Below are 14,123 nucleotides of genomic sequence, written 5' to 3' on the forward strand. Positions count from 1 at the left end.
AGAGGCTGGGAGATAGAAAGCTGTGGAGCAGCCACAATCAGTCCCCAGGCCAATTAGACCGCTTACTGCAAACACCTAACCGCCCACCCCGCCAAGCCTGGACTGCAAACACCTAACCCCCCACCCTGCCAAGCCTGGACACGCACTTGGGATGCCCGATGCCCAACCAGGTGAGTGTGAGCTTTGGGGGCTCACACGGGGCTTCACGAAGAAAACCCGAGGAGGGAGCTGGGCATCCTGACCCAGCCGCTAACCAGGGCTCTCCGTGGGAGCCGGGACAGAACTCTGACACGGCACTGCTGTGCTCAAAAGGGTATTTCTTAAGCTATATGGCTGTGCGGAAAAGTATTCCATAGAAAAGGAATTAAATTTTTCACACACACACACACACACACACACACACACACACACGGCCAGAAAACTGCATATATGAAGTCTGACCATATAAAGAGGGTCCCCCTGGAGTTCTCTCCAATGGCGATGCCAATCTCTACCTTCCCAACCCTCACCCCCCAACCCTTCCCACCCCTCCCACAACACTCACCATTCACAGCGTCTGCTAGGTTAGGAGTCGGGCACTGGTCCTTCTGGGTCCAGTCTCTACCTGCCTCCTAGCACCCACCTGTGCCTTGACAGCCTCTTCTGCAAAACGGGGATAACACCTGGTTAGGTCGCCAGGTCGAGGGGGGTACCCAATGGGATAATGGACACAAAATCACTTGAATAACACCAGGGCAAAGCAGCAGGACCCAAAGAACTCACTAGATCACCAAACCATTTAAGGTACAAAGCAGACCCAGGGCTGAGCACGGCTGCTCGTTTCCCCGGGGCACTTAACTCCCAGGGAGGAATCTTCCTCCAAGAGAAAAGGAGAGTCACAGACATCCCGAGTGTAGATCCCGGCAGGAAACAAGCTAACCGCCCTGGTTTATCTGCCTTTAAAATTAAAGTGCCACTTCACACTCAATGAGATGGCTATTACCGAAAACAGAAACAAACGTGTTGGCTGGGGTGCCGGGAAGCTGGAGCGCGTCCGCCTCGCTGGTGGGAGTGTAAAATTCTGCAGCTGCTGTGGAAAAACAGTCTGGTGGCTCCACAAAAAAAAAAAAAAAAAAAAAAAGGAGAGAAAAAAATCACACATGAGATGACCTGTGGTCCAGCCATGCCACTTCTGGGCATGTGCACAGAAGCGCTGAGAGCAGGGACACGAACAAATATTTGCACACCCAAGTTCATGCAGCGTGAGTCACAGTGGCCAAGAGGTAGAAGCCACCCAGATGTCCATCCGCGGACAGATGAATAAACAAAATGTGGTCTCCACGCACCATGGGAAGCGATTCAGCCTTAAAATGTAAAGAAAGCCTGACACGGTTACAACCCGGAGGACAGGATGCTCGGTGACATGAGGCAGACACTGCGACTGCGCTTCCGCGAGGTCCTGTCCATAGAGACAAGAGAGCAGAATGGCGGTCGCCAGGGACGGAGGGAGGGGGACAGGGAGTTCGTGTGGGACAGGTGCAGAGTTTTAGCCGGGGGCGCTGATGAAGGTCCGGAGAGGGATGGTGGCCGGACGGAAGGACGGTGCGGCTGTCATTAACCGCGCATGTGAGAAATGGTCACCCTGGGAAAATTGGCCGCCGTCACAAAAGGTGAAAATTTTTAAAATCAGCCCAGTGAAGAAAGTACAACTGCCAAGACAGCTGTCCCTTAGAGCTCCTGAGGTCTTCACCCACAGGCTGTGCCTAAAGGCCAGCCTGTCAGAGACTTTCCCTTCCACACCTAATGCAGGGCAGAAGCTTCCCCCCCAGAGGCAGCAAAATCAAGCCAGCTTCCGGCCAAGCCTCCAGCCCCAGCAGAGTGCAAGGGGCGGCAGCAGCGCCAGAGAAAGCATCCAGCAGGCACTCAGCACTTGCAGAGGTTACGAGAGAGGGAGCGTGCTGGTAAGTGACACGTGTCTACGGCGAGGGATCGCAACAGTCCGCCGGCGGCTCAGCAGGCAGGTGCTGACGAGGCCAGCGCAGCCTGGCCAGCCTGGTCTGGGAACAGGGGAGATGGTCTGTCCTGCCCGGTCCCACTCGGGCGTCTCCAGCCAGTCCAAGGAAAGCACAGACGGTCCTAAGGTGAGATAAGGTCACTTTTTAGGAACGGAACTACAACCAGACCCTCATGAGGGGCACTTGCCAAATGACGGGGGGCTTGGAGGATTCACCGACCCGAGGGGAGAGGCTGAAGGTCTGACTCATTTCTGGAGACCCAGAACTTTTATCATCTGTCCCCCTGCAGCCACTGCTCTCTTAACCAACTCAAAAAGCACCTGGTTTCAAGACTTCTGTGTGAAAACCTGTACCAACAAACCAAAGGCGGGAGGAGGCGATGATTCACACCACAAAAAGAATGCTTCCACAGAAACTAGCCTTTTCAGCATTCCTCCGCTCAGATGCTACCTCCAGGCTTTCGCACGTCATGTGATCACCCGAGATCGGTTTTGTGAAGACCTTTTCTCCAGGGGCAAACCTAGTCTGCAAGGCACGCGATTTTGAACGGGGCATCCTCAGCCGATGGCATGGGTCAAAGCGAGGACATTCGTCCAGGACCATTCCCTTCCTGACACAGAATGAGCTGGGTGCTGGGTGCGTCTCCCATGTGAAGAAGGGTAGGCTACCGGCCACGGAGGACCCCAGCCGACTCCAGGGTGACAGCGGACATGGCCTAAGATGACAATGTCCAGAAAGAGAAGTAGCAGCGGTCTACTTGGGCACGACAAACAAAACCAGAAGCCTGCCTATCGTGGGTATCTTCTTCCAGCTCCCGGGGAGCTCACAAACCCAAGGAGGGGCGATCCTGGGGACCGAATTTATTCCCAAAGCCCAGGACTGCTGATCCTTTATCATTCACCCAAGCACAGCCATTTCTGTCCTCACCAAGTACAAGGGATACCTGATTGCAAGCCTCAGATTTCAAAACGTGTACCAACAAACGGAGCAAGTACACGTGGGGGTCCAGACCAGGTGGAGGTAAGCCTGGAAGGCTTCCTGGAGGAGAAAAAAGAAAGCAGCTTCAGCAGGGAAAAGGCTCAATTCGGGCTTTTGCTGGCCAAGAAGTCAGTCCACTCCCTGATTCCTGAAGTGTCCATCTGTACAGGAATGGCCTGGGGAGCCTGTTGAAAATGCAGGCCTCTGAGCACTCCCCTGCCCCTATGCATGAGATGGGGGGAGGGGCACAATGGCAGCTGAGACACTCATTGTTAACAAGTTCCCCAAGCAATCCATTCTTGTGCAAACCACAACTTGAGGGACTGGTGGGGCAGCTAACAGTGGAGAGTCTGAGCCGGGCCCACGTTGAGCGGAGCCGGAGGTCCCTGAGAAGGGAGGGCCCACAAGGAGTCACTGAGGAGTGGGACAAAGCAGGTGCAGACACAAGAAGCTGGTCCAGAACTAGTCACAACATCCCCAGTCTGGGTCCCACCTGCCTGCCAGGCTCCTTGCTGGCACTGCTTGGTGACAGAGAACATGACCTCTGCCACAGGGGCCGGAGAAGGGCCTCTGTCTTGGGCTTCCTCCAAGGCGAACTCAGGCATTGGCTTATGCAAAGACCCTGGGGCCAGCCTTCCTCTGGGTCAGCCAGCTGCTTCCAAAAGCCCCTCAGGGTGGCTCTCCTCACCACTCTCGGGAGAAACTGGTCCCCTAAAGAGAAGGGGGATCACTTTCTGGCCCCTGGTGGCTTGACAATACCTAAAACCCGGTCCGAGGGAAGAGCAGAACCCTTTGTTCCTTTACATGTGCCAAGATAACCAGGAAACACAGGCTCTGGTGGGTCTGCACGCTTAGCCGCCCAGCACACCTGCTACCCGGGCCGCCGTGAGTCACCCACACAGGCACTGCGCGCTGGACTTGTCAGCCACGGAGTCGGTTTCTTGGCGGATCGCTCTCACGCACACCGGATGTCATCACTCCACCTACCCCTTGGAAGACGTGTCAGGACAGATCAGGCCATAACCCCATTTTTACTAAACGACTCACTCCCCGGGGAGGTGTCGGGGGTAGGAAGGAGGGGGACACAGAGAGGATCCTGCCATTCCCGGGGTCCGGGCTCCTCTCCCCTCCAGACCCTGATGGGTCTCAGCTGCGCTGCTGGCCCTAACTCGGGAGGGACAAGGGGCAAGTTAACCTGGGGACGAAAGTGGAAGAAGGTTCGATTTAAAACCTCCCGAGTAAAGACACTCTGCTGCGATGAATAAGACCTAGTGTTCTCCCGGACGGCACGGCGTCCATAGTGAACAATACTGCATTGTACACTTAAACATTTGCTAAGAGGGAAGATCTTCTGGTAAGTGTTCTTATCAACAAAATAATAATGATGATAAAGAGGGCGGGAGGAAACTTTGGGAGGCAATGCCTGTTTATGGCCCAGACTGTGGTAAAGGTCTCACGGTGCCCACTTACTACCAAGCTCGCCAAGTCGTATAACATTAAATTTGTCCAACTTTGTGCATGTCAGTCACACCTCAATAAAGGGGTTTAAAAAAGGAGAGCAAGAGCATCTTCTGAATCCCTCTCAGCTCCCATTTTCTTATAAGACAGAATTTTCTGCAGTGCAAGATTCTGAATTGGAGGCACCTGGGTGGCTCAGGTCATGATCCCAGAGTCCTGGGATCAAGCCCCGTATCCGGCTCCCTGCTCAGCGGGGAGCCTGCTTCTCCCTCTCCCACTCCCCCTGCTTGTGTGCCCTCTCTCACTGTGTCTCTCTCTGTGTCAAATAATAGATAAAATCTTTAAAAAATATATATTCTGAATTAGATTCTGGACCAGAAAAAAGATATATTAGTGGGACAACTGGAGAGATGTGTTAAGGCCAGAAGATAAGTTCAAAGTATTCTGTCGATATTAATCCCCTGGCTTTGACCAGCACACTGAGGCTGTGTAAGATGTTACCATTTAGGGAAGCTGGGTGAAGGGTATAGGGGAACTCCATGTACTATTTTTGTGACTTTCCTGTAAATCTAGATTTCCATCAAAATCAAAAGTGAATTCTCTTTCCGAAAAAGGGGGGCAGCATTTTTAATCCAACTGCTTACTAAATCTCCCCCTGAGGCCTTGCTAAAATAATCTACACCGTACTCCTGGACGCAGACTTGAAGGGACTCTCACACCAATACTGGCTTCGGGAAAACCGAAATGAACACAACACTGCCTTAGCCCAGCAAGCATCTTCCCCGTGTCTACTGATTTCAGCTCCCAGCTGGGGCAGTAAGTAATGGACACACGAGGCTCTCTCCCTCCCAGCCAATCTTGGAAATGTCCACCCAGAGGGGCCCTCCTTTCAGTCCAGACGTGACTCTGACTTAAAGCAAAGAGAATGATTTCTGGGAATTTTCCAAAGGAAATAGCCCAAAAAGTGGACAAAATGTATAGGTGCAAAAATGCTCGCCAATGCAGTACTTCTCAAGGTAATCTAGAAATACCTTAGCGTCCAACAAGAGGGGAACAGTCAGGTTAGGGTCTGGTTTGGGCAGAGGAATACGATCATTACTTGGAGATTGTTCAAGTAAAATTGAGAGGAAAAATACAGTATCCAAAGCTGTATACATTGCAGGGTTTCAGCAGTGAGGAAATGTATCAGAGAGCCGGCACCACTCAGAACTGGCTATTTTTTTCCCTGCCTTTTCACTTTTTAATGGTTTTCTAAAGAAGAGATAGAATGTGTGAATTACTTTTAAAATCCAGTGAGATGCAGAGGTGGAGCGGCGGGTCAACCCTGGGACAGTTTAAGAGTTCCTCTGTGCGGGGGGAGGCTGGCAGGGCGAGAGGTTGGGGAACGGCCACGGGAAAAAGTGCTGTGCCCACCTGAGCATTTCCAGGGACCTGGATGCGGCCAGAGGCACGGGCTGGGGTGGGGGGTGGGCAGGGGACAAGGACAGTACCAACACATGCTACCTTTTCTCTTCCTGTGGTGCCTGGCTCACCTGCCTACCCCAGGCAGGTGCTCACTGGAGGCATGGTGCCCTGAGAAACATCCCCAGGGAGACCCTTCACAGCTTCCAGAAGTTGTCTGTGCAGGATAGGCTTTTGGGCAGGAAATAGGTCATCACCAACAGGCTGCCAATAGGGTTGTGGGGAAGGAAGGGAATCCCGCATCTGGGAAAGCATCTCCAGGAAGCCATCTTCCAGCAGGCGTTGGGGGAGGGAGGCGGGGGATTTCTGGAGTTGAGGACAAGCAGCAAGGAGGGAGGAGGTAAAGGAGGACCCCAGTTTACCTGTACATCAAGACCACTAGCTCAGTCATTCACTCAACAAACACTTGCTCAGGGCCTACTCAGTGACAGGCATGGAGTCGCCCCCCAAGAGCGCCAACACAAAAGGACAAGGAAAGGACAAAGCTACGGATACTGAAGCCGTTTGCTTTTAGTTCAGGGAGCAAGACCAAGCCCCCTTCCCACGCTGGCCTTGAACGCCTTCCATTAACAGACTGCTGGGGCCGTGGGGGGGGGGGCGGTGCGGGGGGCGGCCGGCTGGTGAGGGATCAGGTAGAGGCGCGGTGGCCGCAGTGGACAGAAATCCTTCCATCTCCACCCCTCAGAAAGCCTTGCCCACACCACCACCGGTGGCCCTGCCGCACAGCCTCTCCCCCAAAGCCGGCCAGGCGACAGGGACGTCCAGAAACGCCCCAGCCCCCACCCCCACGGTGAGAGGCGCGGTGCCCCAGCCACATTCTGGGTCGCCCCGGAGCAGAGACCGGGAGCTCGCCAAGGCGGCACCGCTCCCGAAGTAACGGGCCCGGAGAGCCACAAGGGCAGAGGTAAGGGCAAGGGGCCTTTTCCCGGCGGAGGGTCTGTCCCACGGGGCAGCCTGCGGCTTGGCGGCGTCGGGGGCCGGATGGCGCTGACCCCGAACGCCCGGGAGGAACGCTGACCACCGCGACCAGGGCCAAACGGCTCCGCCCGGAGGCAGAGGGATGGCCAAATGCCCTCTGCGGAGATGTCAATACAAGAACAGAAAATTCAGTCCAAACCCGAGACCTTCAGGGAGCGTCTCGAGGGAGGACAGGGGTGGAGGGGTGGGGGTGGGGGAGGCGAGTCAACTCGAACCTCCTCCCTGGAATCCTGCCGGGAAACTTACCTGCAGGTTAGCGACCCGACCGCTACAGGTAGAATGAATCGATCCAAGCATGGAGACGAGGTCGTGGGTCTTCTGAGCCCGGCTGACACACACCAAGTAATCCACGTTAGGGGTCCGGAGCCCTTCCCCACTTTCCATCCAAGGCCAAAGCGCCAGCAGCCCCGGGCTCTGCGCTCAGGCCCCGCGGAGATGACGGGACCTCGCCGCGGAGGTTCCCAATTGCCAGCATCCCCACCCCGACCTGGGGGGTGGGCGGCGGCGAGCGCACCCCGCCTCCTGGCGCTCCACGGCACCCGGCACGAACACAGCTCCCCGTCTTTCTTCGCTGCGCATCGCCCGCGCGAGCCCTGAGATCCCCGCGGGGATCCTCCGTGCCAAGCCCGGGAAAGCGCCCAGGGCAGTTCCGCGCTCGGCCGCGGGGCCGCGAACCCCGGGCGCCATAGGGGTGGGCGCCGCGGGTGAGGAGTGCGGGAGGGAGAAGTGCGGGGCCGCGGGAGCCCGCCGTGTCCGCCGCTTCCTCCGGGGTCCTGCAACCCCCGCCGCTCCCGCGCTGCCTCCGCGCTCTGCTGGCGGCCGGGCCATTCTGGCCTTATATACCGGCCGGCCGGAGGCGGGGCGGGGAGGTGTGGGCGGGGCGATGTGGGCGGGGCGTGGGGTGGGGGCAACCAGGGGGCCGCACTGCTTCCTGGGAGGTGTAGTTCCCTCGGCCTAGTCACAGCAGATGCAGAACCGCTGTAGGAAAGGTTGGGGTCCGCCCCAAATAGCTGTGCTCCCTCGCGGGTTTCTCCGTCAACTCCGTTAGGTTAAATGCCGCCCGGGATGACAAACCTTGGGAGCCCTGGAGTCAGACAAGCCCAGCAAGGTCGCAGTCCCAGCCTGCCCCCGAGTTATCACGTGTTTTCCGTTATCTCCTCGGAATCTTCACCCGACACGCGGGATATTAGAGTCCGCTTCCAGTGGGCTGTAGAGGGAGGGGAGCACACTCTTTGCTGGCCCGCCTGCACCCGGGGCTGGGGGGCTGATCTCCCCATCCATAATAGAAACTGTAATTTCCTTACCTTTGTTAAACGCTAAGCAAATTTGGTTTCAAGTCTCCACCTCTGAAAACCAAATGCTACCCTGGGAACCCCAACCCCTCCCCCATTAAAATTCTGGAGCTGCCACGCACTTCATCAGGGCTCGGTTTCTGCAGCTGCTTCCTCGTGCATTCAACACCTGAGCCCCTGCGCACACTAGGAGCACAAAGGCAGGAGTCCTCCCTCAAGGAGCTCACCCTCAAGTGAGAGAAGGCAGCGACCCTGCTGTAACTCTGTGGACCAGGGCACCTAGCTGTGCCTCCCGGCCTGAGCCAAGGCGTCCAGAGGGCTGGTGTCTGAAAGGAGTCTGGAAGAAATGGCTAGGAAGTAGCCAAACAAAGAGACACACAAAACACAAAACAACAAAGGCAGGCAGACAGCTGGCTGTGTGGAAGAAACCAAGAGGGTATAAAAGAAGGAAGGGGGGACTCCCTGGAGAGGAGGGGAAGGGTCTTGTATAAATTTCCTAAGGCTGCTGTACAAGCCAGGTGGCTCAGAGCAACAGACATTTATCATCTCAGGGTCCTGGAGGATATTCACACGTCTGTGTAAACCGGTTCTATCCACACACAGACCTTCTGCTCCCTCTGCTTAGAGGATGCAGAAACAATGACACCGCAGCAGCAATGAGTGTTAGACTCACGGTTTCTCATACCGCTGTCCAATAAAAGGAACCGGGGCTCCTCAAACAAATTTAGGAAGGGGCGGAAATATACAAGGGGAGGCATCTGGCATCCTGTAGTGCCAGAAAGTAAGAGGGGCACCTGAGTGGCTCACTCAGCTAAAAGTCTGCCTTTGGCTTGGGTCATGATCCCAGGGTCCTGGGATCAAGTCCGGCATTGGGCTCCCTGTTCAGCGGGGATCCTGCTTCTCTTTCTCCCTCTGCCTCCTGCTCACCCTGCTTGTGCTTTCTCTCTCTCTCAAATAAATAAATAAAATCTTTAAAAAAAAAAAAAAAAAAGTAAGGGGGCACCTGGGTGGTTCAGTGGATTAAGCCTCTGCCTTCAGCTCAGGTCATGATCTCAGGGTCCTGGGATCGAGCCCCGCATCGGGCTCTCTGCTCGGCGGGGAGCCTGCTTCCCCTTCTCTCTCTGCCTGCCTCTCTGCCTACTTGTGATCTCTGTCTGCCAAATAAATAAATAAAGTCTTTTAAAAAAATAAGAAAGCATGAGCACATATACACACATGCATACACACACACATACACACCCCACAATGATGGGGATACATCAAAGGGATACAGTAATTGGCTGAAATCGTTCCCAATATCCAGAGGTGGGGAACAATCTGAGTAATGATGTAAGTATGGTGGGACTGGATTATAACCCAAAGCAAAAAAATATATAAATATTCATGAGTCCACACTGATATAGATAATTGAATAAATAAATATATGAGGGAAAATAAACAAACCTGTGCAGAATAATTCTAAAAATTTATGTAGGTGTTCTGCCCTCAAGGAAGTAGAACATAACTTTTTACCCCTTAAGTGTAGGCTGCCCGAAGTGACTTCCTTCCAAGAGTAAAGTATGAATGGGGGAAGGGTTATAACCCCCCCCCATCATCTAATCAAGAGAAGAATTCCAGTGGAGGAACTGTTCAACAGAACACCTGACCAGTACCCTTCAAGATCATTTAAAAAAAAAAAAAAAAGTCAAGGTCATCAAAAAATGCCAAGGTTATCAAAAACAGGGAAATTCTGAGAAACTGTCGCAGTCCAGAGGAGCCTAAGGAGACATCCTGGCCCAGAGAAAGGATACTAGATCAAACCTCAGGAAATCTGAATAAAGTATGAAGTTTAGTCAATAATAATGTATCGATATCAATTATTACAAGTACACTTGTGCTAATTAAAGATGTTAGTGGGGGACTGGGTGTGAGGTGTATGGAACTCTCTCTACAATTTTTGTTCTGGAAATCTATTCTAAAACTGAAACATTATTTTAAAAGTTAAAAAATGTTTTAAATCTTTAAATACCTCACATCCGTAAAGGCGATAGAACAATTGAAAAACCAACTTCCTTGTTGATCGTGTTCCCTATTTTGGGGGCAGGTTCACAGTTTTCTGCTCTGTCCCACTGGTCAAGTTTTCTAACTCTGTACTCCCCCCACATGGCTTTAACTCTCACAAAATTCTGATATTTTAACATTTGGTATGGCCTTTCACCCACTTTGTCCTTCTTCAAGAGTTTCCTGGCTATTCTTGGACCTCTGCCTTTCCATATGAAATGCAGGATGTGTGACAGATTTCAAGTAAATATAAATGAAAATTGTGGAGGAAAAGTACCTCCAAGAGCCCCTCACTGCCTGCAAAAATCACATATCGACTCGACAGCCTGGCATCAGAGCCTTCTCCGGTCCAGCTTGAACCCTCTTTTTCGTCCTTGTCTCCCACACCTGCCAACACACGCCCTTGAACTCTGAGCTATCTGGAACACTTGCTATTTCCAAGCAAGTCCTCTCCGTGGCTCCTGGGGCCCGCCACCCGGAACGCCCACCAGCTCTGCTTGTCGAATTCTATACTCATCTTCTACCTTCCCTTCAAGGCCAGCTCCCATGCCACCTCATCCATGAAGTCCTTGAAGGCCCACGACCTCTTTGAGACCCACGCCATTCAATGTCCAAACGCTTTGAGTCTTCTCTAGACCAAGTGTCTCGAGGTCTGGCATTTATTCCTCTTTATCGCAATCCTCCTGACTGCTCCGTTGGGAGAATTGCGCATAATAGAATCTGAAGTATTTGGAAACCAACTCTGGTGCTTGCACTGGGGTTCTTGGTGCTAGTTGTACCCTTGTTTTGACTGGAAATCTATTCTAGCGTCAACACCAATGCCAAAGAGGCTGACATTTCCCAAGAGCTTGCTCCGTGCCAGGCACTGTCCCACACATCTGTGATGTATCATGTCCTATAATTTCCGAAGAAGCCAACTGTAGGTACTGTACTAACCTCATGTTAGAGACACAATCAAAGCTGGCAGCAGTTAGGCCACTTGCTTCAGGTCACAGAGCGAACAAGCAGCAGAGATAGGGCTCAAACCCAGAGTCCTCTTGGAGACATCTCCACCTCGTCCACGGTTCCAGATGATGTGTCCATAAATCTCCCTGCAGCAAGGACGGAATCCTCTCCCTCTCGTGCCTGCTGCCCTGGGCTTTGTTCCAGGAACAGCAGGTGCTCTGCCCACGCTCGTGGAAGAACGTGGCTGAATGGGTCAAAAGGACCCAGCGTGGTCCTGACCATCACAGGTGCTCCATCAATGTTAACCATCGGTGAGTCCGTCTGTCCTCCTCTCCTTCTCTCTGTCCCCTCCCTGCCCGCCCATGCTCTTCCATCACCCTTCTGCTCTTCACTGTTGAAGGGAGATGCTGCCTAAGGTCCTGTAATGGCAACAAGCCAGGTGATGGCTATAACAGGACAAGAGCACAGGACAGAGGGCCAGTGTGAGGGTGGGACCCGGCTTGGGACAGGAGTGCTCAGAGCCACTCAGCTTGTCTCCGGCAATCAACACACATAAAATGTGGTAGTGGGGCTCTGGTCTTCAGGTCATGCTTTTGGAAAAAAATCTAAGTCCTGCTGTTCCACCTGTTAAAGAGGGAACCCCAGTGGAGAAGTTGCATTGAGGCAAGAAAGCATCAGGTGAAATGTGGGTGACCTGAGCCAGACTAGATCCTAGGCTCAAAGACCAGCTTTGTCACCATCTAGCTGAGTGGTGTGTTGCTAGGTCTAGTGCCCCAATGTTACCATCTGCAGAGTGGGGCTAATTCGGAGAGTCGTTTCAAGGCCCAGATGAGTTAGCCCCCAGAAGCCACATGTGACAGAGCCTTGCACAAAACAAGCACTCAGTCAATACTGACCCCATATTGGCAATAACAGGGCCATCGGGAAGCTTCCAGAAGATCCTAGACGTGAAAGGAGTCCCTAAAACACAATCTGAGTGTAACATAAGGAAGTATTACTGGCATCATCATTTGTTCCCACAATGTGCAAATCCTGAAGCGTGTACACAGATAAACGAGACGGAATCCCGGTCCTTGGGAAGCTTACAGTTGAGAACTGCACTGTCTCCTACAGTAGCCACAAGCCCACATGTGCCTATTTTAATTTAAAGCAGTGAAAGGTAAATAAACTTGAACAGTCAGTTCCTCATTCGCCATAGCCGGTAGCAACAGGTGCTCAGCCGCGACAGGGGCCTCCTGGCTAACACACCAGGAGGCACAGATATGGAACATTCCCATCACTGATGGAACTCTACCAGGCAGCATTGCTACCATGCAGAAGGTGGCCTCAGAATGCAGATTCTCAGGCTATACCCCAAGCATCAGCCCCTGCATTGTCTCACGTACATTTAAATTTTTTTGATTTTTGCAATAATCCTACATACATACCTAATCCTTTAAAGAATAAAGACATTGAGGTGCCTGGGTGGCTCAGTCGTTAAGGGTCTGACTTTGGCTCGGGTCATGATCCCAGGGACCTGGGTTTGAGCCCACATCAGGCTCCCTGCTCAGCTGGAGGCCTGCTTCTCTCTCTCCCACTCCCCCTGCTTGTGTTCCTTCTCTTGCTGTGTCTCTCTCTGCCATATAAATAAATAAAAATCTTAAAAAAAAAAAAGTCTTAAAGAATGAAGACACTTGGACAGAGTGTTGATTTTAAACAAATGAAACAATGCCGCCATTTTGTTCTGCAAGATCCTTTTTCTTCTTAGCAAAATGTTTTGGAAAGCCTCCCTACGTTTAGCAGTTCAAGGCAGACATAGCTTCGGAAAGAGTAGGACATGAAGGAAATTCAATGAAGTCCAGGACTGTCCCGATGGCCCACTCTGTGTGCACCCACAGCCTGTGGCTATGCATGCTGGCAAGCTAAAATATATAGACGGACTTGGTGCCAGTGTCCAAATATATCAAAGCGGGGATCGCACAAGGAAAGAGTCAAAGGGACTGGGATATGTTTGAGAAGTGACAGCGCCTATCTATAGTCTCGAATTATGAAACCCGGGTAGCTGGGTTTTCTATGTTTCATACAGGCATTAAAATAACTAAGAGACAGGCTAACTTAGATTTCAGAAAAAAAAAAAAAAAAAAAAAAAACATGCTATCATTGTGGCACCTGGGTGGCTCAGTGGGTTAAAGCCTCTGCCTTCAGCTCAGGTCATGATCCCAGGGTCCTGAGATTGAGCCCCGCATCAGGCTCTCTGATTGGCAGGGAGACTGCTTCCCTTCCTCTCTCTTTGCCTGTCTCTCTCCTACTTGTGACCTCTGGCTGTCAAATAAATAAATAAATAAATAAAAATTATTTTTAAAAAATGCTATCATAGTAGTGAGTGCTCCAAAATCACCCAGAAGTTTCAGGAAGGATCAGCGAGGCCATTTGACTGTGCATGTGGTCACATGCGACCACGTGAGGCATCATCAGAGCCCAGGCCGCTCTCTCAAATCACAAGATGGTCACCTTCTCCCCTTCTGCTTTGAAACAGGCTCAGTTCTCAATAATAATAAAGGAATCTTGAAAATTTCATTGAGCACTTACTAAATGCTGGGCTCTGTGCCAAGCTTGCCAACACTGAATGCTCTCGGTAACCTTAAAGGGTCGGAAATAGGATCACTGCTGTCTTAAGACGAGACACAGGGTAACCTGCCTGGGGCTGACCGGCGCGGCCCACCACCTCCCTAATTCCATCCTCCTGGCTTGATCAGCCAGACTCAGCGCCTCCTCTGCCTCCAGGGAGCTTGTATGGGCCTTTCTCGTTCTTCTAACTCCTTCGCTCCCTTGGCTTCTGCGGTGATATGCTAGGTACCCATGCCTGTGCTCTTATACCATCCCCATCCCCTAAACGTGGGGCACGTGCCAGGCTCTAGTGCCGAGCGGCCCGCTTGTCCCCCTCCTTAGGTGCCTTCTCCTCTGTCACACCCACTCCTGCCCACTAGGAGTTTGGCTC

At 52.5% G+C, this 14,123-nt stretch overlaps 1 long non-coding RNA gene across 4 annotated transcripts in view; it reads right to left on the reverse strand.

Annotated features, from left to right (window-relative positions):
* LOC116577109 overlaps window positions 1–7,668 on the reverse strand; it is a 161,852-nt gene extending 154,184 nt beyond the window's left edge. For all 4 annotated transcript variants that reach the window (XR_004280389.1, XR_004280387.1, XR_004280391.1 and 1 more), the window contains exon 1: window positions 7,116–7,668. This is a non-coding gene — a long non-coding RNA (uncharacterized LOC116577109). The remainder of the gene's footprint in view (window positions 1–7,115) is intronic.
* Between the last annotated feature and the right edge of the window lie 6,455 nt (window positions 7,669–14,123).

Source organism: Mustela erminea, chromosome 18 (assembly GCF_009829155.1).
Source record: "Mustela erminea isolate mMusErm1 chromosome 18, mMusErm1.Pri, whole genome shotgun sequence".
Taxonomy (NCBI): domain Eukaryota; kingdom Metazoa; phylum Chordata; class Mammalia; order Carnivora; family Mustelidae; genus Mustela; species Mustela erminea.